Source organism: Bos taurus, chromosome 3, assembly GCF_002263795.3.
Source record: "Bos taurus isolate L1 Dominette 01449 registration number 42190680 breed Hereford chromosome 3, ARS-UCD2.0, whole genome shotgun sequence".
Lineage (NCBI taxonomy): Eukaryota > Metazoa > Chordata > Mammalia > Artiodactyla > Bovidae > Bos > Bos taurus.
Genome location: NC_037330.1, coordinates 66,999,128 through 67,025,687, shown reverse-complemented (window position 1 = coordinate 67,025,687; position 26,560 = coordinate 66,999,128). Strand labels below are relative to the sequence as shown.

The 26,560-nt window shown below is 37.3% G+C and overlaps 1 protein-coding gene across 6 annotated transcripts in view; it reads right to left on the bottom strand.

The window, feature by feature from the left end:
• ZZZ3 (zinc finger ZZ-type containing 3) overlaps nt 1-26,560 on the bottom strand; it is a 123,874-nt gene that overhangs the window by 72,848 nt on the left and 24,466 nt on the right. For 4 of the 6 annotated variants that reach the window (XM_005204412.5, XM_010803398.4, XM_005204413.5 and 1 more), the window contains 2 exon segments: nt 2,172-2,305; nt 428-581 (listed from right to left, as the gene is read on the bottom strand). The gene's annotated coding sequence lies outside the window, so the exon portion shown is untranslated. 6 annotated transcript variants of the gene reach the window in all.

Genomic DNA, 26,560 nt, shown 5'->3' with positions numbered 1-26,560 from the left:
TATTACACACTATCTTGACCTCTTGTTTAAAGGGATCTCTTCTTGCTTCCCCTTTCAGAGAAATAGAGAGAAAGAGATAGGCAGACAAATACAGATAGACAGAGGTGAATGTATATACACTTAAAAAGGTAAGTGGGGAGAAAGAGAAGTCAAGGAATCACATACTGCCCAATACCTCAAGTACTGAAAGGTATAATGCTTTAGAGATTCTAATGTACTTCGAGTCATTTCATGTATCCCTTGTTGGGAAAATATTTCATTCCTACCCAATTCCCTATAGCTCCACATTCCTACGAACAGCTACCCAGACTGCACAATTTTCCACACACCAAAGGAAGTATATAAAAATAACAAGTCTCCTCTCCTTAAATACAAGCAAACAAACAAACTATAGTTGTCTTCACTACTGCAAAACTAAATAACTTACCTGTACAACCAAAGATCTATCATTGTGGAAATATTATCTCTTTTCCTTATATCCTGAAGGAGTTGAAGCTATGATCTAGAATAGAGCTTAAGCATCAGGGTTTCAGACTCTCAGCTTCAGCCATGGAGAATACTAGAACTTCCTAAATTCCTTTCTTTAAAATAAAATAATAAAAAAAAAAGAATTAAAGAAGCAAATTAACTTATGCTAACAGATTTCAGTAACACTTTGGTAATTCTCATTAACTTTGTAGCCTTAGAAATAACAAGAAACTGGAAAAGGATTTTTAGAAACTAATAAAAACAAATCAAAAAGTTTGAAATATACTAAATCTTTACAACTCAATATTATTTTGAGTCAAAATGTGACTCAGTTCTTTTCTAGAGTCTAAGGCAATATTGTCCTGAGATGACCCAAAGACTGCCCTTTATAAAATTTCTCATACAGAATTTATAATCTCTTACTCTTATTCTAGAGGCCTTCCCAAAGTTTGGCCTTCTAGTATTTAAAACTGAGGACTGAACAACAAAAATAATTTAGGTTACGTACAACAAAGAATCAACCGAATCTTCTATATATACATGATAATTGTAATGAAGTGTTACAGGACTTTACAAAGGGAAATTTTTTATAAAGGGAAATTTCTATTATTTTTGGCATATGGATTTTCAACAAAAACAATAAGGATTTTCTGGCTCTGGTACCCAATAGACTAGGTATTTTAATTAGCCTAATTACAATGCATTTCTTGGACAATCTGATTAATTTTAATTTTACTTTATAATAATGTATTACAATATCCTTTTCAGAGAAGCTGGCCAAATGGGTTATGATGAGTGCGCATTTGAAAATAAGGAGGAACACCACGAAAAAGACTGGCAAGGTTTATGATAGGAACTGTCACTTTACTATAAACATAAAACTAGATATTCTAAAAGTGACAGTATTTTTGGTAAAGTATTGTAATTTGAAAATATAAAAAAAAAATTTAAGTTTTAAAAATAAAAAACTGATGCAATTATCAAGCTTTGTAAACTATCAATAGATAGCAAAAATAAATAATAGCACAGTTTCGGTCAGTAAGACTGGAACAAGGCTAATATTTAATATCTCTAGATGCAACCTCTCCCAGATATGCCTTGCAAATTCTTGAAAAGCACAAGGTAGGAAAATTGTCTAAATAAAATTATTTAATGCTACATTAAAGAATGTTCTAAATTAACATGAGGGTACACAGTAAAAAATGGGCCTATAAAAAAGTAACACTTGACTTGAAACTTCACTCTTCTTATAACACATTCCAACTGCCAACTCCTTTGTACTCAACCCTGAAATCCTTTCACAAACATGGTAACGCATTGCATTGTATGGTGTGTGGTGATGGTAGCAATCAACAGAACCAAAGAAGATCCACCCTTTAGGATGTGTCTCTGAGTATTCCCTAGCACGCCCATTTCAGTACTCTTTCAAGTTCCAACCAGTCAGGTTACTATCCTATTTGGATAGGGATTGCTGTAGAAACATCATCCATTATATTTGCCAGGCAAGGAGATCTGCAACTGTTATTTTCAGAAAACTGATACTTACAGCTGAGTCCTACCAGTATTAAGATAAACAGGGTCATGCAAATGGTTAGGCAGATTAGGCTTCTGAAAAACCTAATACACTGAAAAAGAAATTACTTCAGTCACTTACTTGTGCTAACTAAAGCACACTTGGCCTTAAGATTACATTTTTTTCTTACCTTTCTTTTAAGTGTTTCACCTAGTGTTTGATTTCCAAGCGTCTGCATTTATCTGTCATCACTGTTAATGTCCATTTTACATTGAGACTTCAGGTATTAATTATTTATATGGTTGAACTAGCACAACTTGATATCTGTGAAGGAAAACCACAATATAGTCACTATGGGTGTGTTATTATTTGCAGATTTGTGGATAAAACTGACAGTATTTCTAAACACACAGCACATTGCATTTTTAAATAAATTTCACAAATAATTCCTTTTATTTCACTATAAAATGTTACTTTAACAGACTAAAAGGATTTCTTAATTCTTTTATAAATTCTTCTCACAGTGCCCACATAAAATATTTCAAAATTTCATTCTACATTAAAATTTGTATCAGTTTTAGAACTTAGATTCCTTTTCTGACTACCAATATAAATATGCCTCACTTGCCACAAGTCTGCAATTTCTCAGATATTAATAGAAAAGTACTTTTTTGTGTTTTATGATAATATTGGAGAATAAATCTAGAAAACTTAAGAATGCAGTAAAAAAGATCATGACTTTCCCCTAAACATGACTTTAAAACATTTGTTTTCTTTTAAGCTAATATTTTTGTATTGGTTAGATTATCCCTCTGTGACTAATTTGTTCCTGTTATTTTGACTATAAATAGGAAATAAATGTGACAGAATAAGTGAAGAAATAAATCAACATGTAGCTGTGCAAATGTTCCTTACATGTAAGCTTCCTAAAAATATATCCTTGGTTACAGGTTGCAAGTGAGAAACATATCAAAGTGCTTACAATGATAATGAAAAGCATTATATAAAACTTTAAGTCATTTCTACCCATTTACTAGTGAAAAAATAAGCTTAAAAATGTCATATATGTCACAGAATTTATCAGTGGCATTCTAAAATGATTCAACATAGTTTACCATTCCAAATTCCTGTATAATAAAAAGTAAAAATCTACACAGAAAATGCAGATGGTCTATTTTGTGTATAAAATTTGTTACTGGAGATGTTCACTAAAATACCGTAGAAAACTGTAAAATAAAATACACAATGTCAATTATATCTCAACTTTTTTAATTGGAGAAACAGAATAATAGAGTAGATAGTGATTAAGAAATACTAATATCTATCCTCAAACACTTCATTTCGATTCCATTTGTTTTCTTTTTTGTTTTTTTTTTTTTTAACTGCACAGTATGGCTTGTGGGATCCTAGTTCCCCAACCAGGGATCAACCAGAGTTCCCCTGCAGTGAAAGCATAGAGTCCTAACCATTGGACCACCAGAGAATTCCCTCATCTGTTTTCAAATGTTAAGAAACACATTAGGTAATGTCACAAAAAAATTTAATACACATCTAAGTATTCCTAAATTTAAAAGTTGATATAAATGCTCTTGTAAAAATGAGTTAAACTAGTCAAAACTCTTCTTACATTCCTTACACTACACAGCAGTCTTCATTTCATTCACTAAGCATTTCAAATTTAAGATTCTACACAAAACTATATGCTTTTGGAGCAGGTAAACTATTAAGAATTGCGACAAGCTACCATAATTTTAAATTTTATATTATTTAAATATAGTAACTTGCTCCAGAAGTTTAAAAAGGTTAGCTATTCTGTCCTTTTAAAGCACACAAAATAGAAAACAAACCATTTAAATCCCATTCCTAAGGCCTTATTTATGCCTTTCCACAGAGCTTTGCTTGTGTTCACGTACTAACAAAATTCATTGACTATTCAAGAATTCCAAAACCAATTCCAAAAACCAATCCTGACTGAAAAGAATTGCTTTTCCTACTATTTGCAGTCTAACACTAGTACTACTGTGTTAAACAGATTACAGGATCTCAGATTCACAGCACATGTGAAATCACTTCAAAAGACTACAAAAAAAATCTCACTAGAAAACGTATCAGTTCTATTGACACAGCAAAGTTATATGCTACACACTTACTATAAAAGTAAAACTGTACAATCTAGGCTAAATGCAATCTAAATTATAATATATATATATATATTTTTACTTTTCTAAGACCTTTGGGAAAAAACTCAGAACAAAGGTTACAACACAGACATTTGACATCCAATTCCTCAGTTATAATCGAAAATATTAAACACACACACTACACTTTAAATTATTTTAAAAGAAAACAGAGAGAGGCAGTCAAAGCTGGTTATAAAAAGCATGAAGATAATGGTCAAAGACATAAATACTTTTCCTAAACAATTAAGTGTATCATCGTTACTTGCTACAAAGAGTTGAAGTGAATTTTCACTTGGTACAAAGTATGATCAGGAAGATGACAACATCCTGGCTCCCTAAGTTGTTTAGAACCAGAGGTTCAATGTGTTGGATGCCTCCTACAGGTTTCAGAGATAAGCATATTTCACAGGCAACATAAAGGACATAGAAAGAGCATCAGATTTGGTGGAAGGAGACACAAATATGATTCTCTACCCACCATCAATCTAACTCTTTGATCATGAGAAAACCACACTGCCCTTTTGCATTTCGTCTATAAAATAGGAGACGTAACACCTGCCCACTACACTTCAGGGTTACTGTGAAGTTCAGTAAGTTTATGCCTCCAAAGTACTGAAGAATGCTGGTTTTTGAACTTTTTTATACTGCTTTCCAAACTTTAGATTCAGCAGTTCTGGACATGGCAAGCATAAATATTTTTAATTAACTACTTTAGGTCATTCCAGTGCAGCGGTTCCCCCAAAGATGAGGCTCACACTTTGAAAAAAATTCCATCACTTTCTTCTGAAGAAACTTTAATGCTACAAAAAGCATTACCCTAGGGATTTAATGCAAATTTCTAAACCTCCTTAGAATTTCAGATTCAATGAAGTTGGGGCAGGGCACAGAGTCCTCATTTTTATCACACTCACTGCAGGTGATTGAGCTCAGGACCCACACTTCTACAAACCCTAAAGCAGATTATTCCCCTTGTACATTTCTCAAATCTAATTTCACTAAATTTCAAATTTCCCCATCTCTAGTGTCATGAAGTTATGACCAACCTAGACAGCATATTAAAAAGCAGAGACATTATTACTTTGTCAACAAAGGTCCATCTAGTCAAGGCTATGGTTTTTCCTGTGGTCATGTATGGATGTGACAGTTGGACTGTGAAGAAAGCTGAATGCCAAAGAATTGATGCTTTTGAACTGTGGTGTTGGAGAAGACTCTTGAGAGTCTGTTGGACTGCAAGGAGATCCAACCAGTCCATCCTAAAGGAGATCAGTCCTGGGTGTTCACTGGAAGGACTGATGTTGAAGCTGAAACTCCAATACTTTGGCCACCTGATGTGAAGAACTGACTCATTTGAAAAGACCCTGATGCTGGGAAAGACTGAGGGCAGGAGGAGAAGGAGACAACACAGTATGAGATGGTTGGATGGCATCACTGACTCAATGGACATGGGTCTGGGTAAACTCCAGGAGTTGGTGACGGACAGGGAGTCCTGGCGTGCTGCGGTTCATGGGGTCACAAAGAGTCAGACACGACTGAGCAACTGAACTGAACTGAGTGTTATGAAGGGCATGACCAATATTAGACCTTCATCATTTCCTACTTCAACTAATCCACCTGACTTGTAATTGGTTCCTTTAAGTCTTGCTCCTTACAAATTCATGGTCTACAGAGAAGTCTAAGGTGCACATTTCTGTCACTCTCTTGTCTAAAACCCTTTCAAGGGACTTCAACTTCTGGCCAAGACAGAGTAACAGAGATGAGAGGTACGTTCCTATTCAAAACAACTGAAAATCTGGGCAAACTGTACAAAAATGTTTTTCAGACACTTGAAACCAGACAACACAGAACAGTGATCAACGAAAGAGAAGAAACAAATAAAGCAAAGCCTTTAATAGCCCCAGCTTCCTGACTGAGTTTCCAGACTGCAGAGCGAGGAGGGTGATCTCAGGCAAACCAGTCTCCCAGTGTTAAGACAAAGCATGGAATCTGGGGAGACTCAGGTAGCTAAGGTTTCCAGAACACTTGTACCAGAGAGAAAGGAGCATCAAAGACAGCAAGACCTCAGAAGATCTACAGAGATCCTCCTCAAGTCTTGAGCTGACCACTCATAAGTATATGCAGTATATCCAAGGCCTGGAAAATCACTCCTACCCACAGCAAGGGGTATACCAGGAAATGTGCAAAAACCAAGGACAGTTAGTGGTTTATAGTTCCTGGTTCACAGGGTTTCCAGTGACTCTGGTGTGAATATTCCTACCCATGGCCAATTTCAAGCTATCAAGCAATATCACTGAGTGCAAAGATGAGAAGAGATACATAGCAGCACATTAAACATTACATAGTGTTTCTACAATAATGATACAATAGATATAAATTACCACCAAAGCACAAAAATAGTAATAAGCAATAATATAATTGGGGTCTTCCCTGATGATTGGTCCAGTGGTTATGAATCTGCCTGCAGGACTTCCCTGCTGGTCCAGCGGCTAAGACTCCAGGCTCCCAATTCAGGGGCCCCAAGTTCAACCCCTGGTCAGGGAACTAGATCCCACATGCTGCAACTAAGACCTGGTGCAGTCAAATGAAGAATTAAATAAATATTTAACAACAAAAAAAAGAATCTGCCTGCCAATGCAGGCAATGCAGTTTCAACCCCTGCTCCAGAGAGACCCCACATGCCGCTGGGCAACTAAGCCCGTGCCACATGCTCTAGAGCCTGCCAGCCGCAATTACTGAAGCCGGAGGGCCTAGAGCCCACAACAAGAGAAGCCACCACTATGAAGAGCAGCACCCACTCACCACAACTAGAGAACACCTGAGCACAGCAAGAAAGATCCGGCACAACCAAAAATTAATAACTTGTTTTTTAAAAAAAAGGAGAACAGAGAAAAATGACAATAAGATTGAAAGGAGACTAGTCCCTGGAACTGACACAAGACAGTGAAGTTTATCTTTGTACTGAAAGAAACTGTCTAGTGAAATAAAGATGACTTCTAACTATAAACGTTGAAAGATGTCATCACCAACAGAAATAGACTATAAGAAACGTTAAAAAGAAATTCTTCAGACAAAAGAAAAACCATACTGGTTGGAACTCTGGATCTAACCAAACAAATGAAAAGCACCAGGACTGGAAAATCAGGGTAAATATAAAAGACTTTTTCCCCTTAGTTGTGATATCTCTTTAAAAGAAAATTGACTATTTAAAACAAAAACAACATTAATATACTGTGAAGTTTATAACATACACAGAAGTGAAAGATAATACTAGCACAACAATTAGGAAGAGGGAAATACAATGACGTAAGGTTCTTACACTACATGTGAAGTGGTATAATTTCAAGACACCCTGTAATAAGTCAAATCCTAAAAGGAATCACTGTTTAAAATTGACATTTAATAAGCCAACAACAGAAATAAAATAAAACATAAAAAAGAAAAAAATACTGAGTTCAAAAGAAGGCAGGATAGAGAGAAAAGTGAACAAAAATACATATATATGAAAAATTTTTAACAACAGCAAGGTAGTATATTTAAACAACTATACATACGTACATATGTATATATGTATATATATGTAGTAAATGGCCTAAAAACAGTTATTTGGAAAAAGTTTCTTGGAAAGAATAACAATAAATTTTTAAAGATTCAAGTAATAAAAATTGTGACCATGATAGAATTAAGTCAGAAATCAACATTAAAAGAATTGTCTCAAAATCCCCAAATATCTCAAAATAATAGCATGTTTCTACCCCATGGCCAAGGTCGGGGCAGTGACCGAGAGCGCCAGGCTGTGACAGCCCAGGAGCCGCCGAGAGGAGCTATCCCACGTCCAAGGTCAGGAGCGGCAGCTGAGAGGAGCTACCCCACGTCAGAGATCAGGGGCAGTGGCCAAGACGAGCTACCCCACGTCCAAGGTTAGGGCCGGCAGCTGAGAGGAGCTACCCCAGGCCTAAGGTCAGGGGCGGCAACCGAGAGGAGCAACCCCACGTCCAAGGAGCGGCGGGTGCACGGGTGCAGGAAGGCTGAGAGGAGCTACTCCACGTTCAAGGTCAAGAGGGGCGACCACGTCCAAGGTAAGGAGCAGCGGCTGTGCTTTGCTGGAGCAGCCATCGAGAGATACCCCATGTCCAAGGTAAAAGAAAGTCAAGTGATGGTAGGTATTGCGACAGGGCATCGGAGGGCAGACACACTGAAACCATACTCACAGTAAACTAGCCAATCTGATCACATGGACCCAGCTTGTCTAACTCAAATGAAACTAAGCCATACCGTGTGGGGCCATCCAAGACTGACGGGTCATGGTGGAGAGGTCTGACAGAATGTGGTCCACTGGAGAAGGGAATGGCAAACCACTTCAGTATTCTTGCCTTGAGAACCCCATGAACAGTATGAAAAGGCAAAATGATAGGATACTGAAAGAAGAACTCCCCGGGTCAGTAGGTGCCCAATATGCTACAGGAGGTCAGTGGAGAAATAACTCCAGAAAGAATGAAGGGATGGAGCCAAAGCAAAAACAATACCCAGTTGTGGATGTGACTCGTGATAGAAGCAAGGTCTGATGCTGTAAACAGCAATATTGCAAAGGAACCTGGAATGTTAGGTCCATGAATCAAGGCAAATTGGAAGCGGTCAAACAGGAGATGGCAAGAGTGAACGTTGACATTCTAGGAATCGGCAAACTAAAATGGACTGGAACGGGTGAATTTAACTCAGATGACCATTATATCTACTACTGTGTACAGGAATCCCTTAGAAGAAATGGAGAGCCATCACGGTCAACAAGAGAGTCTGAGATGCAGTATTTGGATGCAATCTCAAAAACAACAGAATGATCTCTGTTCGTTTCCAAGGCAAACCACTCAATATTATGGTGATCCAAGCCTATGCCCCAACCAGTAACACTGAAGAAGCTGAAGCTGAATGGTTCTATGAAGACCTACAAGACCTTTTAGAACTAACACCCAAAAAAGATGTCCTTTTCATTACAGGGGACTGGAATGCAAAAGTAGGAAGTCAAGAAACACCTGGAGTAACAGGCAAATTTGGCCTTGGAGTACGGAATGAAGCAGGGCAAAGGCTAATAGAGTTTTGCCAAGAGAATGCACTGGGCATAGCAAACACCCTCTTCCAACAACACAAGAGAAGACTCTACACATGGACATCACCAGATGGTCAACACCGAAATCAGACTGATTATATTCTTTGCAGCCAAAGATGGAGAAGCTCTATACAGTCAGCAAAAACCTATATATAGAAAACTATAAAACACTGGTGAAAGAAATCAGAGAGGACACTAATAGATGGAGAAATATACCATGTTCATGGATTGGAAGAATCAATATAGTGAAAATGAGTATACTACCCAAAGCAATTTATAGATTCAATGCAATCCCTATCAAGCTACCAACAGTATTCTTCACAGAGCTAGAACAAATAATTTCACAATTTGTATGGAAATACAAAAAACCTCGAATAGCCAAAGCAATCTTGAGAAAGAAGAATGGAACTGGAGGAATCAACCTACCTGACTTCAGGCTCTACTACAAAGCCACAGTCATCAAGACAGTATGGTACTGGCACAAAGACAGAAATATAGATCAATGGAACAAAATAGAAAGCCCAGAGATAAATCCACACACATATGGACACCTTATCTTTGACAAAGGAGGCAAGAATATACAATGGATTAAAGACAATCTCTTTAACAAGTGGTGCTGGGAAATCTGGTCAACCACTTGTAAAAGAATGAAAATAGAACACTTTCTAACACCATACACAAAAATAAACTCAAAGTGGATTAAAGATCTCAACATAAGGCCAGAAACTATAAAATTCCTAGAGGAGAATATAGGCAAAACACTCTCTGACATACATCACAGCAGGATCCTCTATGACCCACCTCCCAAAATATTGGAAATAAAAGCAAAAATAAACAAATGGGACCTAATTAACCTTAAAAGCTTCTGCACATCAAAGGAAACTATTAGCAAGGTGAAAAGACAGCCTTCAGAATGGGAGAAAATAATAGCAAATGAAGCAACTGACAAACAACTAATCTCAAAAATATACAAGCAACTCCTACAGCTCAACTCCAGAAAAATAAATGACCCAATCAAAAAATGGGCCAAAGAACTAAATAGACATTTCTCCAAAGCAGACATACAGATGGCTAACAAACACATGAAAAGATGCTCAACATCACTCATTATCAGAGAAATGCAAATCAAAACCACTATGAGGTACCATTTCACACCAGTCAGAATGGCTGCGATCCAAAAGTCTACAAATAATAAATGCTGGAGAGGGTGTGGAGAAAAGGGAACCCTCTTACACTGTTGGTGGGAATGCAAACTAGTACAGCCACTATGGAGAACAGTGTGGAGATTCCTTAAAAAACTGGAAATAGAACTGCCTTATGATCCAGCAATCCCACTGCTGGGCATACACACTGAGGAAACCAGAAGGAAAGAGACACGTGTACCCCAATGTTCATCGCAGCACTGTTTATAATAGCCAGGACATGGAAGCAACCTAGATCTCCATCAGCAGATGAATGGATAAGAAAGCTGTGGTACATATACACAATGGAGTATTACTCAGCCATTAAAAAGAATACATTTGAATCAGTTCTAACGAGGTGGATGAAACTGGAGCCTATTATACAGAGTGAAGTAAGCCAGAAGGAAAAACACCATTACAGTATACTAATGCATATATATGGAATTTAGAAAGATGGTAACAATAACCCTGTGTACGAGACAGCAAAAGAGACACTGATGTATAGAACAGTCTTGTGGACTCTGTGGGAGAGGGAGAGGGTGGGAAGATTTGGGAGAATGGCATTGAAACATGTAAAATATCATGTATGAAACAAGATGCCAGTCCAGGTTCGATGCACAATACTGCATGCATGGGGCTAGAGCACTAGGACGACCCAGAGGGATGGTATGGGGAGGGAGGAGGGAGGAGGGTTCAGGATGGGGAACACATGTATACCTGTGGTGGATTCATTTTGATATTTGGCAAAACTAATACAATTATGTAAAGTTTAAAAATAAAATTTAAAAAAAAAATTTTTAAAAAAAAAGAAGAAGAAAGTGCTGCACTCCATATGCCAGCAAATCTGGAAAACTCAGCAGTGGCCACAGGACTGGAAAAGGTCAGTTTTCATTCCAATCCCAAAGAAAGGCAATGCCAAAGAATGCTCAAACTACCACACAATTGCACTCATCTCACACGCTAGTAAAGTAATGCTCAAAATTCTCCAGCCAGGCTTCAGCAGTACATAAACCGTGAACTTCCTGATGTTCAAGCTCGTTTTAGAAAAGGCAGAGGAACCAGAGATCAAATTGCCAACATCCGTTGGATCATGGAAAAAGCAAGAGAGTTCCAGAAAAACATCTATTTCTGCTTTATTGACTATGCCAAAGCCTTTGACTGTGTGGATCACAATAAACTGTGGAAAATTCTGAAAGAGATGGGAATACCAAACCACCTGACCTGCCTCTTGAGAAACCTATATGCAGGTCAGGAAGCAACACATGGAACAGACTGGTTCCAAATAGGAAAAGGAGTACGTCAAGGCTGTATATTGTCATCCTGCTTCTTTAACTTATATGCAGAGTACATCATGAGAAACGCTGGGCTGGAAGATGCACAAGCTGGAATCAAGTTTGCCGGAAGAAATATCAATAACCTCAGATATGCAGATGACACCACCCTTATGGCAGAAAGTGAAGAGGAACTCAAAAGCCTCTTGATGAAAGTGAAAGAGGAGAGTGAAAAAGTTGGCTTAAAGCTCAACATTCAGAAAACGAAGACCATGGCTTCTGGTCCCATCACTTCATGGGAAATAGATGGGGAAACAGTGGAAACAGTGTCAGACTTTGTTTTTTTGGGCTCCAAAATCACTGCAGATGGTGACTGCAGGTATGAAATTAAAAGACGCTTACTCCTTGGAAGAAAAGTTATCACCAACCTAGATAGCATATTAAAAAGCAGAGTTATTACTTTGTCAACAAAGGTCCATCTAGTCAAGGCTGTTTTTTCCAGTGGTCATGCATGGATGTGAGAGAGTTGGACTGTGAAGAAAGCTGAGTGCCAAAGAATTGATGCTTTTGAACTGTGGTGCTGGAGAAGACTTGTGAGTCCCTTGGACTGCAAGGAGATCCAACCAGTCCATCCTAGAGGAGACCAGTCCTGGGTTTTCATTGGAAGGACTGATGCTGAGGCTTAAACTCCAATACTTTGGTCACCTCATGAGAAGAGCTGACTCATTGGAAAAGACCCTGATGCTGGGAGGGAGTCGGGACAGGAGGAGAAGGGGATGACAGAGGATGAGATGGCTGGATGGCATCAATGATTTGATGCACATCAGTCTGGGTGAATTCCGCGAGTTGGTGATGGACAGGGAGGCCTGGCGTGCTGCAATTCACGGGGTCGCAAAGAGTCGGACACGACTGAGCAACTGAACTGAACTGAAAATCCCTATGAGTCAAAGAAGAAAGAGAAACGAAGGAGAAATTAGAAAATAGTATAACTAAATGAAAATGAAAACAACATAATTAGTAGCTATGAGATGCAACAAAAGTTAACACTTAAGGGAAAATTATAGCAGAAAACATACTGGAAAAGAAGTAACTCAACTCAATGACAGCACCCACCTTAAGAAACTAGAAATAATAATATAGCCCATATTAAAAAGAAAGGAAAAAATAAAGAACAGAAATCAATGAAACTGAAAACAGAAAAATAAAAATCAATAAAAAATAGTCTCTTGTCACACTAATTAGGAAAAAACTATATAAATTTCTAACATTAAAAAACAATGAAGTGATGTAACTGTATTCTGTATTTAACAGATAATTATTCCAACAAGGGTACCAAGACAAATCAATGAGGAAAAAAATTATAATCCTTCCCCCAAAATGGTGCTAAAACAACTGAATATCTATATGCAATGGAAAGCTGGACACCTACTTTGCATTCTCTTCAAAAATTAACTAAAAATGAATCAAAGACCAATGTGTAGGAGTTAAAAGTATAATATTTTTAGAAGAAAAGTAAGTATAAATCCTTGTTACCTTGGATTAGACAATGGTTTCTTACCTATGACCCTAAAAACACAAACAACCAAGAACAAATACTACATGATTCCACTTATATGCGGTACCTAAAGTAAGTCAAATTCATACAGATAAAAATAGATTGGTGGTTACCAAGAAGTAAGAGAAGAAGGTAATGGCAAGTTATTATCTAATGGATACAGAGTTACAGCTATACAAAATTAAAGACACTTTACAGATGAGATGGATGATAGTGATGACTGCCCAACAATATTATGTACTTAATGCCACTAAAAACTGTGCACTTTAAAAATGATCAATTTTACAAGAATGCCCACTGTCACCATTTCTATTTAACATAGTATTGTAAGTCTCAGTCACAACAATCAAAAAAGAAAAAATAAATAAAAGATAACAAATTGAAAACAAAAAAGTAAAACTGGCACTATTTGCAGATGACATTATAATGTATGTAAAGAACCCTAGAGTCTCCACCCCAAAACTATTAGAACTAATACATAAATTCAACAAGTTTGCAGAATACAAGATTAGTAAGTAAAAATCTGTTGCACTTCTATACATTAACAATGAAATATCAGAGCAAGAAAGTAAAAATACAGCCCCACTTAAAACTTCCTTAAAAAATAAAATACCTAGGAATAAAGTGAACCAAGGCAGTAAAAGACCTATACTCTGAAAACTACAAAACAATGATAAAGGAAAATGAAGATATTCAAAGAAATGGGAAGATGTTCAGTGCTCTTGGATTGGAAAAAATCAACATTAATTATTAAAATGGCCATACTACTCAAAGTAAAGAACAGATTTAATGCATCCCTATCAAAACACCAAGGATATTTTTCACAGAACTAGTAGAAATAATCACAAAATTTATATAGAATCAAAAAAGGCCCCAAACTGCCAAAGCAATCTCAGTAAAAAGAACAATGCAAGAGGTATAACTCTCCCAGACTTCAAACTATACTCCAAAGCTACAGTAATCAGCATAGTACTGGCACAAAAACAATAGAACATTGTTCTGGCACAGACACATAGAACAATGGAACAGAATAAAGAGCCCAGAAATAAACATATGCACACACAGTCAATTAGTCTATGACAAAGGAAACAAGGATATATAATGGCAAAAAGATAGCCTCTTCAACAAGTGATGCTGAGGAAACTGGACAGCCACAATCAGATAAGAACATTATCTCACTCCTCACACACACAAAAATAAACTCAAAATGGTTTAAAGACCTAAATATAAGACATGAAACCATACAACTTCTAGAAGAGAACATAGGTGGAACACTCTTTGACATAAATCACAGTGATATTTTCTGGGATCAATCTGCTAAGGCAAAAGAAATAAAAGCAAAAATAAACAAATGGGACTTAATTAAATTCAAAAGCTTTTGCACAGCAAAGGAAACTTCAGTATAATGAAAGACAACCTATGAATGGGAGAAAATATTTGCAAGTGATATGACCAACAAGTGGTTAATATCCAAACTGCTCAAATAACTCAAAATCAAAAATAATCCAGTCAAACCAAGGGTCAGAAGACTTGAATAGACATCTTTTCAAAGACATACAAACAGCTAACAGGCACAAGAAAAAATGCTCAACATCACTAATTATTAGAGAAATGTAAATCAAAAGCACAATGAGGTATCACGTTACACTGATCAGAATGTCTATCATCAAAGAGAATACAGGGCTTCCCTGGTGACTCAGTGGTAAAGAATTTGCTTGCTGTATGGCAAAAACCACTACAATATTGTAAAGTAATTAGCCTCCAACTAAAATATAAATTAATTAAAAAAAAAAAAAAAAAAAAGAATTCGCTTGCCAATGCAGGAGACATGGGTTCAATTTCTTATCCAAGAAGATCCCACAGGCTGCAGAGCAACAAAGTCCATGCACCACAACTATTGAGCCCGTGCTCTAGAGTCCAGAATTCACAATTACTGATCCCACATGCCACAATTACTGAAGCCCACACACCCTAGAGTCCACACTCCATAGCAAGAGAAGCCACCGCAATAGAAGCCTGCACACTTCAACCAGAGAAAAGCCACTGCAGCAACAAAGACCCAGGACAGCCAAAAATAAATAAACAAATTAAAAAATAATAATACAAATAACAAATGTTGTGAGAGTGTGGAGAAAGGGGAACCTTTGTACACTATTGATGGGAAATTGGTGTAAACTGGAGCACCTACTATGGAAAATAGTATAGCGGCTCCTTTAAAAACTAAAAAATAGAACTACCGGGGAATTTCCTGTTGGTCCAGTTAAGACTCCACACTTTTATGTATGGAAAAAAAAACAAAAACACTTTTTGAATTAAAGATACGTGCAACCCAATGCTCACAGCAGCACTATTTATAATAGCCAAGACACGGAAGCAATACAAGTGCCCATCAACAAATGACTGGACTAAGACAACACACACACACAGGAATAGTACTCATTCCTCATGCCATTTGCAGCACATGGATAGACTAGAACATTATGCCTAGTGAAATAAGTCAAAAGACCTATACTATACCACTTATATGTATCACTTAAATCTAAAAAATATAAATGAATGTGTATGTAAAACAGACTCACAGATATAAAAAACAATATATGTAAAACAGACTCACAGATATAAAAAACAAACTTGCAGTTACCAAAAGAGAGACAAAAAGGGGGAGGGACAAATTAAGAGTATGTGATTAATAGATAACAAACTACTATATATAAAATATATAAGCAATAAGGATGTACTATATAGACCCAAAAATATCTTCTTTATCTTGTAATAACCTATAATAAAATATAATCTGCAAAAATACTGAATCACTATGCTGTATATCTGAAACTAATACAATTATGTAAATCGACTATACTTCAATTTTTAAATGGTCAATTTTAAGATATATATGTTTTACCACAATTTAAAAATTGAAAACAAGCAACCACAAAATACACATAAATTGTAGTCACAAAAATTTAAGCTTTTTGTGCCTTTTGTGTTTCTAAGAACTCTATCAAGATAACGAGACAAACCACAGAATGAGAGAAAATATTTACAAATCACTCATCTACAAAGAACTGTTACAACTTAGTAAAAACATAAGCGGTGTAAAAAGTGACTAATGGATCTGAATACATATTTCTGCAAAAAAAGACGTACAAATAGCCAATAAGCATATTAAAAGATGCTCAACATTGTTGGTCATCAGGGAAATATAAATCAAAACCACAATGAGGTATTGCTTAATACCCACTATGACTAGTATGACAAAAAATGAAAAACCAATATTGACAGGATATGCAGAAATTAGTACCCTCATACATTGCTGGTGTAAATACAAACCGTTGCACCTTTGGAAAAGTCTAGCAGTTCCTCAATAAGTTAAACATAAAATTACCATGAGGGAGAAATTTCACTCCTAGATACATACCCAGGAAAAACAAAACATTTTCACACAAAAACTGAATTTTCACAGCAATGTTATTCACAATAGGCAGAAAGTGAAAACAACTCAAATGTTCATAAACTGCTGAATGGATGTATAAAATGTGGTATACAATGGAATATTTATACAGCCATAAAAATGAATGCTGTATTGGTACAAACTACAACATGGATGAAACTTAAAAACCTGACACATGAAAAAAGGCAATCACCAAAGGTCATGTATTGTATAATTCTATTTATATGAAATGTTCAGAACAGGTAAATTCATAGACAAAATCTACAAAAAGGAGATAAGTGGCTGCAGAGACTGGAGGAAAGGAAGAGATAGAAGAAAGTAACTGCTAATGGGTATGGGGTTTCTTTTTAGAGAGAGAAAAGTATTCTGCAGATGATGGTTACACAATTTTGTGAATATTCTAAAAATTACTGAATTATACACTGTAAAGGGATAAATATTATTTCTAAATTTTATAGGAACTTCCCTGGTGGTCCAGTGGCTAAGACTGTGCCTCCCAATGCAGGGGACCCAGGTTCAATCCCTGGTCAGGAAGGAAACTAGATCCCACACGCTATAAAGAGTTTTGCGTGCATGTGCACAACTAAGACCTAGCACAGCCAAACAAATAATAAAAGTGATAAATAAATAGCATTTAATAAATAAACTATTCCCTTTGCCTCAAGTAACTGTGCCTTTCTTTCCATAGGCTGCTGCTGCTGCTGCTAAGTCACTTCAGTCGTGTCCGACTCTGTGTGATCCCATAGACGGCAGCCACCAGGCTCCTCCATCCCTGGGATTCTCCAGGCAAGAACACTGGAGTGGATTGCCATTTCCTTCTCTAGTGCATGAAAGTGAAAGTGAAAGTGAAGTCGCTCAGTCATGTCCAACTCTTAGCGACCCCATGGACTGCAGCCTATCAGACTCCTCCATCCATGGGATTTTCTAGGCAAAGTACTGGAGGGGGGTGCCATTGCCTTCTCCATTTCCATAGGCTACTAGGTCCCAAAAAACTGCTCTTCAATAAAGTGAGATAAAAGTCAGAAAATATACTTCATTTTCCATAAAGTTAGATTTACTCAATTTAAAGAATTCCTTTATTCTGAATCTATGTCACTCCTCTTTTTTGGTATGAAAGAGGTACCTGTAAAGATTCTAATATTTTTTAAACAAAATTAAAAGCTGGCAATCTCACACTGATTCCAAAATATTGAAAATTATACTAAACTGCTCTGTAACAATATTTTTAATTTTTTGTTAATTAAACACAATAATTTGGAACCACTGAGGTTGTAATGATACCAGTATTATGACATCATATACAAAAATAAGTATTAAGAAGACAAAATTATCAGGCTGTCATTCCTTTTTTTTTGCCTGGAGGTGGGACACACAGGACCCCAACCAGGAATAGATCCAAGCCCCTCTGCTGAGAAAGCAAGGTGTCCTAACCACTGAATCACCAGAGAATTTCCAGCTGTCATTTCTAAGTATTATTCAGTTCTATTTCATATTAGTGGATCAAAACAGTATTGAATAAAGAACATTTTTAAAAGTTAATCCAAGGAGATAAATGGAGTTTTTAAAAAACCTATTTAGAAGCAATTTTTCTATAAGCTACAGACTCATCAACCACTAGAGACAATTTCCCAATTTTCCCCATGAGTTTCAGAGTCCTATGTGGATTTATGTGTGATAATTCAGTTAACTCTATACTTCTCAAAATATATTATTCAGTCCTCTGCTGACAATTTCAAAATTAGTAAAAGAATGAACTTTCAATTTTATTCAGCTAGTGTTTATTTCATGGAGTATTCTTTTTAAAAGTATAAAGTGAAAGTGAAGTCGCTCAGTCGGGTCTGACTCTTGGCGACCTCATGGACCATAGCCTACCAGGCTCCACGGTCCATGGGATTTTCCAGGCAAGAATACTGGAGTGGGCTGCCATTTCCTTCTCCAGGCGATCTTCGCAACCCAGGGATCGAACCCAGGTCTCCTGCATTGCAGACAGACACTTTACCGTCTGAGCCACAAATCAATGATTTTATTCCATTTTAATTGAGGAGTTCTGGTGTGCTGCACTCCATGGGGTCACAAAGAGTCAAACACAACTGAGAGACTGAACTGAACTGAGGCTGAAAAGTCTAGTCAAAGAAAAGTATAAAGAATTATACAGATTATATCAAGATATAATAAAACAATCAAGTTATAAGGATTAATATTTGAGCAATGGTGTTATAGCCTATAAACATACAAGTTATCTTTCATAAACACCAATATTTAACTCCACATGGAACATATATTCAAAGTTATTGATAAAAATTCACATTTGCCCAATGACTTAAACTCAACTTCACAGATGAATTATCAGTAGAAAATCTTGATTCCCAAATACATAAACCTTTTCATAAAAACTCTTTCAAAAATGCATTTTTAAGCAAATACAGCACCAAGTGAGAGTGTTAAAGCTTAAAGTTTTAGTTAAGTCTTAAAGCTCCCATTTTACAGTGACGGAATGAATGTGAAAAGCCACTGTGTAGGAGGCACGTTGCCTAAGGTACTTTAAAGGCCTCTATTAGTATTCCAAGTTCAATAAATGGACTGCATCAGGAAAAAAAGAAAAAATTAAAAGAAGAAAACCTCAATAGAGTTCTCCAAATTTCTCTTGAATATAATATCTATTTCTATTTTCCCAGACTCAACATCAAAACACTTCACCCAGAAATATTTAGGGCTAAGTACTTTTTTCATTTTGGGGTCTTTTGACCTTTTTCCCTTGGCTGTAAAGTCATTACAATTTTGTACGTCAACTTGAAGTAAGTTCCTTACAGAGGATAAAATCAGAGTATTTTTCCCTTTCCAAAGGCAAAATCTAAAATCATTTTTTAACAGCTAAATAGCCAGACTCAAGGAGTCTAGTGGCTTCTAAACAAACCATTAACTATTCTTAATTATATGTCAACTAACCATGTTTATTTCTTTAGTAAAAGTTCTAGTCTATTGAGCAAATTAAAGAAACCTAGGAAGACTGAAATAAAAGATGTTGGAAAACACTGGAAAACCCAGAACTCAGTGTGGAAAAACCTGTAATCTTGAATCAAAGGTAATTCACCTATACAGTGTAAATGCACCTACACCATATATTGAAAGGCACCTGAATATCCTGGGTATTGGGGTAGGAGATAGTTTTAGGTTCGAATCCTACTTAACTAGTTATGTGACCTACAGCAATTAACCTGACACTCATTCCTCACCTGTGAAATGGGAATAAAGCACTCCTACTACACAAAATTATCCTGAGGATTGAATGAAATAATTTGTATATAGTACTCCCAGCACAGAGTGCTTAATCAATAGATACACATAATAATGACTGTTAACATCTATTATGTCTAATACTAGACACTAGATATTCATTATCTCATTTAAAACTCTCAAAAACCTAAGAGGGGAGGTCCTTTTATATAACTCCCATTTTACAGATAAGAAAACTAAGGCTTGAAAAGTGAACTATTTTATTCAACATTACACAGCTAACAGGACTGGAAAAGGTCAGTTTTCATTCCAATCCCAAAGAAAGGCAATGCCAAAGAATGCTCAAACTACCACACAATTGCACTCATCTCACACGCTAGTAAAGTAATGCTCAAAATTCTCCAAGCCAGGCTTCAGCAATATGTGAACCGTGAACTTCCTGATGTTCAAGCTCGTTTTAGAAAAGGCAGAGGAACCAGAGATCAAATTGCCAACATCCGCTGGATCATGGGAAAAGCAAGAGAGTTCCAGAAAAACATCTATTTCTGCTTTATTGACTATGCCAAAGCCTTTGACTGTGTGGATCACAATAAACTGTGGAAAATTCTGAAAGAGATGGGAATACCAGGCCACCTGACCTGCCTCTTGAGAAATCTGTATGCAGGTCAGGAAGCAACAGTTAGAACTGGACATGGAACAACAGACTGGTTCCAAACAGGAAAAGGAGTAAGTAAACGCTGTATACTGTCACTCTGTTTATTTAACTTGTATGCAGAGTACATCATGAGAAACGCTGGACTGGAAGAAATACAAGCTGGAATCAAGATTGCCGGGAGAAATACCAATAACCTCAGATATGCAGATGACACCACTCTTATGGCAGAAAGTGAAGAGGAACTAAAAAGCCTCTTGATGAAAGTCAAAGTGGAGAGTGAAAAAGTTGGCTTAAGGCTCAACATTCAGAAAACGAAGATCATGGCACTCAGTCCCATCACTTCATGGGAAATAGATGGGGAAACAGTGGAAACAGTATCAGACTTTATTTTTCTGGGCTCCAAAATCACTGCAGATCGTGACTGCAGCCATGAAATTAAAAGACGCTTACTCCTTGGAAGGAAAGTTATGACCAACGTAGACAGCATATTCTAAAGCAGAGACATTACTTTGCCAACAAAGGTTCGTCTAGTCAAGGCTATGGTTTTTCCAGTGGTCATGTATGGATGTGAGAGTTGGACGGTGAAGAAGGCTGAGCGCCGAAGAATTGATGCTTTTGAACTGTGGTGTTGGAGAAGACTCTTGAGAGTCCCTTGGACTGCAAGGAGATCCAACCAGTCCATTCTGAAGGAGATCAGCCCTGGGATTTCTTTGGAGGGAATGATGCTAAAGCTGAAACTCCAGTACTTTGGCCACCTCATGCGAAGAGTTGACTCATTGGAAAAGACTCTGATGCTGGGAGGGATTGGGGGCAGGAGGAGAAGGGGACGACAGAGGATGAGATGGCTGGATGGCATCACTGACTCGATGGACGTGAGTCTGAGTGAACTCCGGGAGTTGGTGATGGACAGGGAGGCCTGGCGTGCTGCGATTCATGGGGTCGCAAAGAGTCGGACACGACTGAGCGACTGGACTGACTGAACTGACTGACACAGCTAATTAAGTGGGAGAACAGAGTCTTAACCACCTTGATACTGTGCTTTACAATAAAAGAGGAACTTTCTCATTATACCCTGACAATAGTCTCAAAAGTAGACAAGCTAGGCATCATCTTCATATCCTCCAACATACAGCAACAAACTCAAGAAATGCCTATGATCACACAACTAATAGAGCCAGAATTTGAGCATAGGTCTTACTACTCAAACCAAAGTTCAATCAGGACTTCCCCAGCAGTCCAATGGTTAAGGCTCGAAGGATGGATCCCTAGTCAGGAAACTAAGATCCAAGATGCTGCATAAGGCAGTCAAAAAAACACAACAAAAAAAAGGAGTTCAATCTATGAGGTTCTGTGGCTCTCTACATTATGGTAGTAATTCTACAAACACTGTGAATGAAGAACTAAGGAAGTAAGTTACATCTAAAAAAAGAGATGATATATGATCTATGTTAATACTTCCTCCGCAGTGCTGTCAACAGTCAAATTTACCAGAAGTTAAAACACAGGTTTACTTAAGAATATCAATAACATTATACTAGTTATACAAAGTCTGTGAGAATATCCCAGTGCTAACCAAAAGCATAAGATATTTTGACAGGTCTATTACTATTTTCTGTAGTATCCTTCTTGTTTAATGAATGACATTATTTAACAGAGAACTAGATAAGAAAATTTTATATTTCTTTGTAAGTCATTCAGCCTCTCCTGCAAAGTCATTCCCTCTCTCTGTTCATGAAGAGGGAAAAGATACTCATCTATGGAAAGGTGTAAGAACTGAACACAAGACAGTGCCTAAGGCTTGATATGAAAAGTGTTCTTCAATTTTATTTACTTCCTGCCTATCTCCTAGAATATAAGAGAAGTAAGCCAATTAAATAGTTAATACTGACACAAAATGGCTTCCCAGAGGGCTCAGTGGTAAAGAATCCGCCTGCCAATGCAGGAGACACCGGAGATGCCCTGGAGGAGGAAAAGGTAACCCGCTTCAGTATTCTTGCCTGGAAAATTCCACCACCAGCGGAGCATGGTGGGCTACAGTTCATGGGATTGCAAAGAGTCAGAAACGACTGAGTGATTGAGCACACACGCACAATAAGAACAAGGCACACATCTAATATTTTTTAAACAGGCAAAGATTTGACCACATCAAAACAGAAAGTCAACTAGCCAATAAACATGAAATGATACTCCATTATTTATCAAGGAAACAAAAAACTATTAATGACTAAGATTTTTTTTTTTAAAGGTGAAACAAAAATTGACAAGAGGAAATTCCCTGGTCGTCCAGTGGTTAAGACTTCAAGCTTTCACTGATGATGACCTGGGTTCCATCCCTATTTGGGGATCTTAACTGCGTGACACAGCCCTCTCAAAAAAAAAAAAAAAATTGACAAAAATGTGAAGCAACCACATTCTTGTAGAACTCCAATATGCTACTGGCAAGAGTGTAAACTGATACAACCACTTTGGTAGTTTTATCAGTATCTACAATTCAAAAAATATACAATGTGTATTTACTGAATACATAATAAATTGTGTATTTCTATTATAATGTGTAATATTATACACAATAAATTGTGCATTCAATGAATGACCCAATCCTTTCAACCCTAGGCATACACCCAATAGAAACGCATACACATGAGGAGGAAAAAAGAAATGCATGCATATGTTCATCTAAAGACATACAAGAATGTTAAAAAAAAATAGTACCACTATTTATAACTACCTAAAATCTGGATGGCATCACCGACTCGATGGACGTGAGTTTGAGTGAACTCCAGGAAATGGTGATGGACAGGGAGGCCTGGTATGCTGCGATTCATGGTGTCGCAAAGAGTCAGACACGACTGAGCGACCGAACTGAACTGAACTGAACTGAAAGGCCCATCAACAACAGATATATAACTTAAGGGTTATTCACACAATGAAGTAGTATACAACATGAAAATAAGCTGTAAGTTCATGCAACAATAAAAAGCTCATAAGCATAATATTTAGCCAAAAAAGACATACACACAGGAGTACCGTATGTTTCCATTTATATAAAGTTCAAGAACCGGTAAGACGAATATGTGGTGATACAGCTGATTTAAGCCTGGCTGACCCCATCTACGTGTATATGTACAACACACACACACAAAGAGCATATGAATAAGCAGCAACAATCACAGTTTCTCCATGAGATGTGTGTATATGGCTAATGACACAGCTTAACAGATAGAACTTCCTCAGTCAGTCAGTCAGTCAGTCACTGAAACTCCCAGTGAAAAGAAGCAAACTCCGAAGAAAAGAAGGAAACAGATCCTAAAGGGCCACCATTTAAACAGTTTGATTTAGTTTTGCTTGAAGTGAGATAAACGATCTGAACTTCAATATCATAAATCAAAAATATTCCCATAGTTGACTGGAGACTTTCAAAAACTGAAATAATAAAGTATCTAAACATCATTCTGAGGTTCCAACTAGCTTCATTATTCCTGGAACAGACTAGTTTGGAAATGATTCTTGGACTAAAGACTGATTCAAGATTCGTTAATTGAGCATGTTATGTTACTATGTACTATCATGCAAAGATGGGCTCGATAAAGGAAAGAAATAATATGGACCTAACAGAAGCAGAAGATATTAAGAAGAGATGGCAAGAATACACAGAAGAACTGTACAAAAAAGATCTTCACGACCCAGATAATCACGATGGTGTGATCACTCACCTACAGCCAGACATCCCGGAATGTGAAGTCAAGTGGGCCTTAGAAAGCATCACTAGGAACAAAGCTAGTGGAGGTGATAGAATTCCAGTTGAGCTATTCCAAATCCTGAAAGATGATGCTGTGAAAGTGCTGTATTCAATATGCCAGCAAATTTGGAAAACTCAGCAGTGGCCACAGGACTGGAAAAGGTCAGTTTTCATTCCAATCCCAAAGAAAGGCAATGCCAAAGAATGCTCAAACTACCGCACAATTGCACTCACCTCACACACTAGTAAAGTAATGCTCAAAATTCTCCAAGCCAGGCTTCAGCAATATGTGAACCGTGAACTTCCTGATGTTCAAGCTCGTTTTAGAAAAGGCAGAGGAACCAGAGATCAAATTGCCAACATCTGCTGGATCATGGAAAAAGCAAGAGAGTTCCAGAAAAACATCTATTTCTGCTTTATTGACTATGCCAAAGCCTTTGACTGTGTGGATCACAATAAACTGTGGAAAATTCTGAAAGAGATGGGAATACCAGGCCACCTGACCTGCCTCTTGAGAAATCTGTATGCAGGTCAGGAAGCAACAGTTAGAACTGGACATGGAACAACAGACTGGTTCCAAATAGGAAAAGGAGTACATCAAGGCTGTATACTGTCACCCTGTTTATTTAACTTATATGCAGAGTACATCATGAGAAATGCTGGGCTGGAAGAGGCACAAGCTGGAATCAAGATTGCCGGGAAAAATACCAATAACCTCAGATATGCAGATGACACCACCCTTATGGCAGAAGGTGAAGAGGAACTCAAAAGCCTCTTGATGAAAGTGAAAGCAGAAAGTGAAAAAGTTGGCTTAAAGCTCAATATTCAGAAAACGAAGATCATGGATGGCATCCAGTCCCATCACTTCATGGGAAATAGATGGGGAAACAGTGGAAACAGTATCAGACTTTATTTTTCTGGGCTCCAAAATCACTGCAGATGGTGACTGCAGCCATGAAATTAAAAGACGCTTACTCCTTGGAAGGAAAGTTACGACCAACCTAGACAGCATATTCAAAAGCAGAGACATTACTTTGCCAACAAAGGTTCGTCTAGTCAAGGCTATGGTTTTTCCAGTGGTCATGTATGGATGTGAGAGTTGGACTGTGAAGAAGGCTGAGCGCCGAAGAATTGATGCTTTTGAACTGTGGTGTTGGAGAAGACTCTTGAGAGTCCCTTGGATTGCAAGGAGATCCAACCAGTCCATTCTGAAGGAGATCAGCCCTGGGATTTCTTTGGAAGGAATGATGCTAAAGCTGAAACTCCAGTACTTTGGCCACCTCATGCAAAGAGTTGACTCATTGGAAAAGACTCTGATGCTGGGAGGGATTGGAGGCAGGAGGAGAAGGGGACGACAGAGGATGAGATGGCTGGATGGCATCACTGATTCGATGGACCTGAGTCTGAGTGAACTCCGGGAGTTGGTGATGGACAGGGAGGCCTGGCGTGCTGTGATTCATGGGGTCGCAAAGAGTTGGACACGACTGAGCGACTGATCTGATCTGATCTGATCACTAACATACAATCTCAGCTCTGCACAACAGTTTACATTAATTGAGCATGTTACGCTACTATGTACTTACTACATTAACAAACAATCTCAGCTCTGTACAATTTTCATCTTTAAAAAATCTTAGTTTTTGCAACTTAAGTATTAATAATTCAGCAAGGCCTATGTGAAATGTCTGATGTAAAGATCCCTCTTTTATCTTCAATTTCTATAAAGTCTTCCTTTCAGCAATATTCTTCACTAAAACTATCTTTCACAACTGTCCAGCTGTACATAGCATTTTAAACTGGTAACAAATAATTATGAATGTAAGAGCTTGCTTTAAAATATTAAAAATATGTCTTACATGTGTGTGTGTACTCAGTCACATCCAAGTCTCTGCAATCCCATGGACTGGGAATCCCATATCTTATACACAACAACTACACTTCAGTTTTTAAAAGTGTTGTATTTATAATGAGTTTAAATTCAAATTCTGCAATGCTGTATTTAGGATGGTTATAAATTTGTCAGTTAGTTAAATTTAGAGAAGATGCTAAATTTCCATTAACTTTATTCAGTGATTTTTATCTTTAAGGATGTTATTTAATGTCAGCCTCTAAAAACCAGTCAAAGGTAACAAATGATTATTTAACCCACTTTAAAATCCAAGTTCCACTTGTCTTAAGAATTCTCAGTGGTTTTGGTCAATCAACAATTAAGATC